At 38.0% G+C, this 5,733-nt stretch overlaps 1 long non-coding RNA gene across 1 annotated transcript; it reads right to left on the bottom strand.

Moving 5' to 3' along the window:
• Window positions 1-3,694: 3,694 nt before the first annotated feature.
• LOC134670558 (uncharacterized) lies at window positions 3,695-4,882 on the bottom strand. Its single transcript, XR_010099088.1, has 3 exons — window positions 4,779-4,882; window positions 4,484-4,636; window positions 3,695-3,902 (listed from the first exon to the last, which is right to left on the bottom strand). It is a non-coding gene; the product is annotated as an uncharacterized LOC134670558 (long non-coding RNA).
• Between the last annotated feature and the right edge of the window lie 851 nt (window positions 4,883-5,733).

The following is a 5,733-nucleotide window of genomic DNA, read 5'->3' as shown; positions in this document are numbered from 1 at the left end:
ACATAATTGTTGTCGATTTGGCTACATAACTGTGTCACTATAGCAATCTGTTGTGTGACACGCATATATTGTTGTCAGTCTGACAAAATAAATGTTGTCGATTTGGCTATATAACTGTGTCACTAAAGCAATATTTTGTGTGATACGCATATATTGTTGTCAGTCTGGCAACATAAATGTTGTCGATTTGGCTACATAACTGTGTCACTATAGCAATATGTTGTGTGGCACGCATATATTGTTGTCAGACTGACAACAAAAATGTTGTCGATTTGGCTGCAAAACTGTGCCACTAAAGCAATATATTGTGTGGCACGCATATATTGTTGTCAGTCTGGCAACATAAATGTTGTCGATTTGGCTACATAACTGTGTCACTATAGCAATATGTTGTGTGGCACGCATATATTGTTGTCAGACTGACAACAAAAATGTTGTCGATTTGGCTGCAAAACTGTGCCACTATAGCAATATGTTATGTGACACGCATATATTGTTGTCAGTCTGACAACATAAATGTTGTCTATTTGGCAGCGGACGGTGTTACTGTAGCGATACATTGTGAGACACACTAAATGTATTGAATATATCAATATCAATATATTAATATATTCAATATATCGTCAGGTGACAAGCAAAAGTCTCTAATTACTAAAAAAAAAAAACAAAAATCGACCTTCTTTTAGTACTAATATGGTTCACTATGGCTATGAACTTGTGGTGGTAATTAGTGAGTTTTGCTTGTCACCTGACGATATTATGTGTGTCGCACAATGTATCGTTACAGTGACACAGCTCCGCTGCCAAATAGACAAGATTTATGTTGTCAGACTGTCAACAATATATACGTGTCACACAACATATTGCTATAAAGACACAGTTTTGCAGCCAATCCGACAACATTTTTGTTGTTAGAGTGACAACAATATATGCGTGTCACACAACATATTGTTATAGTGATACAGTTATGTAGCCATATCGACAACATTTATGTTGTCAGAGTGACAACAATATATGCGTGTCACACAACATATTGCTATAGTGATACAGTTTTGCAGTCACAGATCTGCTGTAAAATTGACAACATTTTTGTTTTCAGAGTGCCTCTTAACACAGGTATTTGTTACTTAAAAAGAGGCGCCAACACAAAATTGTATAAGTAATTCTAAAACCGAATAAACATTTTTTCATTTTCATTTTTAATTTTCGGTGACAACAATATTATATTATGTGTGTCTCACAATGTATTGCTACAGTGACACAATATACCTATATTATGTGAGAGCAAGCTACTTTTTAATATGCCAGCAACTGTAATTAATACCAATAACATGTTGCTAAGCTGTCCACACTGATCTGTAAACACAGCATTTAGTTAGCTATTCCAACAAATCTGTTGGTGCTACCCTATCAATAGTCACTCACTCTTTAGACTGTCATCATAGCGATGAGAAAAAGGCAGCTTAAATTATAAAATGTATGATAAAGGATTCTTCAAAAATCATGCAAGTTGTTTAGTTTTGTGTTATGCCTTAGATATGAACAATACTTAATACATTTTTTTAAATATATACTTTCGCAAATAGCATTATTCATTAAGGTACCTAATAAACTTTTTAAATCTGACAGATAAATAACAAACACTGAATAGCCTTTAATCCTGAATGAGAGCCTGAATCTACATTATCAGACAGTGAAATAAACAAAATATATATCTTGCAATATTTTATAGGATTATTCATAATTTTAGCTGCCATTTTTTATTGCTATAGCTATAACAGCGCTTTCTGTTCATGGATACAACTACTGGCGCAGACAAGCGGAAGTCTCTTTCTAGCAGAAGACGATAGAAAGAGACTTCCGCTTGTAAATTGTAACTTACAGCTAGCCCCCTTATAATATCGGCCCCTGAAGACGTTTGGTAAGGTAGGTACAACTGGTTAGTTGCAATAGATAGCTAAAATACTATGTTTACAGAGTTGACAGCTTAAAACAACGCGACGTTATGTAATGACTAAAACAATTACTTACATTACTAGAAACTATTTAAATAAAACAATTAATTGGCGGTGATTAAAAAGAAATTTGCCCTCTATGTTCTATGTTCTAGGAGGGAAATGCAAAAATAGTGAATAAAACATTAACTTGTACATTCATGTGTATTTATTTCAAAGATACTTTTACTAATCACTAAGTAATTAGGTAACAGCAGTTGAGGCTCCAGGCCTCTAGAAAATAACATAACATATTCCTTTGTGACCTCAAATAACAGCACATTCAAAAATATAAAAAGCGTTTTTTGGACCACTCTAAAGTCCACATAGATAATAATAATAATTTTCTTTATTAAGGCTCCGGCACACTAAAAAGCAAGGCAGAAACAGCGCGGGGCGGCGCAGTTTGAGAGCTGAGCTGAGTTGAGCGACTTGCGACGGCGGCAGCGACAACCATAGGTGGGAACGAAAGATCCGATCGCTGTTTCGCTCCAACCTATGGTTATCGCTGCCGCCGTCGCAAAGCACTGAATGTCGTGGCCGAGCCGAAAGGGTTGTTGCAAGTTGAAAAACAACGGAAACGTATGAGCTGAGTGTCAGCTTTAGTTTATTTAGACCATACATTTGCGTTGTTTTCCGGATTGGGTTGAAGTTATACAATGACGCCAATGACCCTGTGGGGCCGCGCAAACTGTCATAATAGCTGTAGTAAAGCGGGTCAAACGCGGTTGCGGACAGTTGCGTTTTTAAGGGTTGATTTCCTGCGTACCAATAAACAATGTTGTAGGTATGGGACACCGCACAGCGATACTCATGTCTGCGCGGCAGATCTATCAGCGTCGCTTTGCGGCGTCTCATAGAGCATTGTGTTTATTCCTGCATGTGACCGACGCCTCAGAGACCAACATCAGCGTGTATAGGAGGAATGTTTTATTAGTACAGCGGCGAAACTGCTTTCAATATGCCGGAACCTTTAATCGGAACAGTAACAGTAGTAATGAGTACACTTAATTACATTACGATGGCTTACGCAAAAAACATATTTCATAGTCAGCCCACCATGACTCATATTAATGAGATTGCAAGGAAAATGATACTGCATAGTGTCATAATCAAGATATACGGGCTCATCTTCGGAAGGAGCATCTTGATCACGGTATGCAAAGTAATGATCATCAAAGTTGTAACTTATTTATGATAAAAAGCCATGTGCTTCCTCAACCGAATAAAACTGCCAAAGGAAGTGTTGCATACCTACCGCACAAGTAGTCATTTTCCTTTTTTCTACAATATTCGTGCAAAGAAAGTGTAGCTGCTTTATCCCCTTGGACGTCAAGAACGCCGTGTTAATGTCAACGCAACTGTATCAAGCTAGGTATTATCAAATAAGGTTTATTAGTAAATTAGTTTAATGGCGCGAGACACTTATCAAAAGGCGTTCAAAAGTTTGATCAAGCGAATTTAATAGCGAAAGTAGTTCTCTTAATGGAACTCCTTCAGAGTCAAACTTAGATTTCATCTTAAATATGGTGCAGCTACCTTAGGGTACGCTAAGTCCAATGCCCAGTATAAATTATACGTCACCTTTATAGTCTCACAAATGGTGGATACTTGATATCTTAGCCCTCCAGCAGTGGTAACAATTTCATACGTGTGTATATTAGCCCATGAAGGTCCGAACGCAAGTATGTATGGTTGATTCTATGCCTTTTGAGAGGTTGAATGCCTCTTGTTGAGGGCAATATGTGGCAATCTCTGACGCTGCTGCAACGCGCGCCAGGAAACCAGTGCTTGCCTCGTGCCTTGACAGCCTCCACACTTTTTTTTTCGGTACTGCGATAGTGTGCATTTGCCGGAGCAAAGCAACAATTCCCAGCAACGCGGTTGAATTTGCTTGTTCCTCACCAACTGCAAAACAATCAAATGCAACCATTTATAATACATTACCTATACATATATTATGACCAATAGCTTAACTTTCATGCTGAGCTGGGAGACAAAGATAAACATAGAATGTTCCAGCTGCTTTACCTACTGCATACCTACTGTAAAAATCAGTAACGGGACATGGATTGGACCGTGGGCGATAGACTGATAACCTGTCACCGCGTGCCGATTTTGATGATATCATAAGCCTCAAAACTTTGTCAAAAGTGGCATGATGTGACCTCTAACGCTCTGTCTACCACTCTACCCCATCCGGGAATATAGGCGTGATTATGTGTGTGTGTGTGTGTGTGTGTGTATGAGCATTCAATATGGAAAATTTAGTTTATATTTATAGTTCACAATCCTATTGTGAAAATTAAAAATTCCATAATCACAAAAATTACCAAAATATCGCTTAGGGGACACTTGGACTCGAACTTAGCTGGCAACGTTGCGTTTTTGGTGATTTCAAGACTGAAAAGTGTTTTAATAAAAATAAAAGGCAGATTTTCCATTTTAACGCGGAATATCCTCTTAAGACTAATGAAAACAGTTTTTACCTTTGGTTCGAAGTATCCTTCCCTATTATAATCTTGCAACGCCTGTGGAGGCTGTGGAGGCTGCACAGGTGTGGCCGGTATCGTAGGTGGTTGCACAGGTGTGATCTGTTGTATAGTGGGCTGTACACTTGGTCTGATCTCTAATGGAGTACCCTGAAAAAAAAAATGTTAGGTAGGTACAGTCACCGGCAGAAATATCTGCCAAGCTGTTCAAATGATTTAAAATCTTTACCCACCAAATTTCCGTTACCCACCCAGAATTCTTTTTTTAAGGATTAAGATTCAAAATACATACCTCAAGAGTTCCATTTGGTCCTAGAATTAATATACTTTGCCTTTCAGGCAAAGCTACTGGCACTGGGCTGCTGCATGCGCTGGACCTTGGAGAGAACAGTCCGGGATCATTCATAAAAGGGGCGTTCTGAAAAAAAGAAACAATTTTAAGAATTCTGTATTATACTTAAATTTTATTTATTTTCTCAAAAGAAATTGTACTTTTCACTTTATGAGAATATATACTTATTAAAATAAAAATAAATCAGTGAGCATCGCAAGTTATACGAAACAAACAAACCCAAAACCAAAAACAATAACAAATTAAATTAAATTAAGACTTTTTTGTCACAATAACAAGTAAATAGAGTCTGTGCGGAAAGAGAAGAGTCGTGAAATGTAGGGGAGCCCATACATTTCACGACTCTTCTCCTTCCGCACAGACCCTAGCAGGTGGCATTATAAAAGTCCAGAAACTTACACGTAAAATGCAGTTAACAAGCTCATTTTAAAGAAAATCCATTAATACAAAACTTGTTATTTCAAATTTTAAATCTTTTATATTTTTTACATAACTCGTAGAACCGATGTGAGTGTGAGTGGCGACCGTGTCTACGGAGCTGTCATTAAGGTAGCGAGACTGAACGCAGTCACCACATTATATAGTTACATAAATACGTCAAGGTGTCAGGATTATTTATGTACCTACCTGCCAACCAAGGTAGCTGTTGTCGTGAAACGTGTGATAATAGGCGTGTAATCGTGATATGCCAAATATGATATGGTCTTATGCTGATATCCTAATATGGGCCGCTTAACTAAAGATACATATATCTCACGTCTATTGCGAAAGTTTTAAATATTATAAAGATACTTACTTAAAATGTCCTCCTCTGCTATGAAGAGGCGCCTGTCGAAGTGTCACCTTGGGATCGCGGCGAGGCGAGGTCCGCGGCGATGGAGCACGGCACGTGGGG

The sequence above is a fragment of the Cydia fagiglandana genome, chromosome 14 (assembly GCF_963556715.1).
Source record: "Cydia fagiglandana chromosome 14, ilCydFagi1.1, whole genome shotgun sequence".
NCBI classification, from domain to species: Eukaryota; Metazoa; Arthropoda; class Insecta; order Lepidoptera; family Tortricidae; genus Cydia; species Cydia fagiglandana.
The sequence above is the reverse complement of the archived record's forward strand: the minus strand, read 5'-3'. Positions and strand labels throughout refer to the sequence as shown.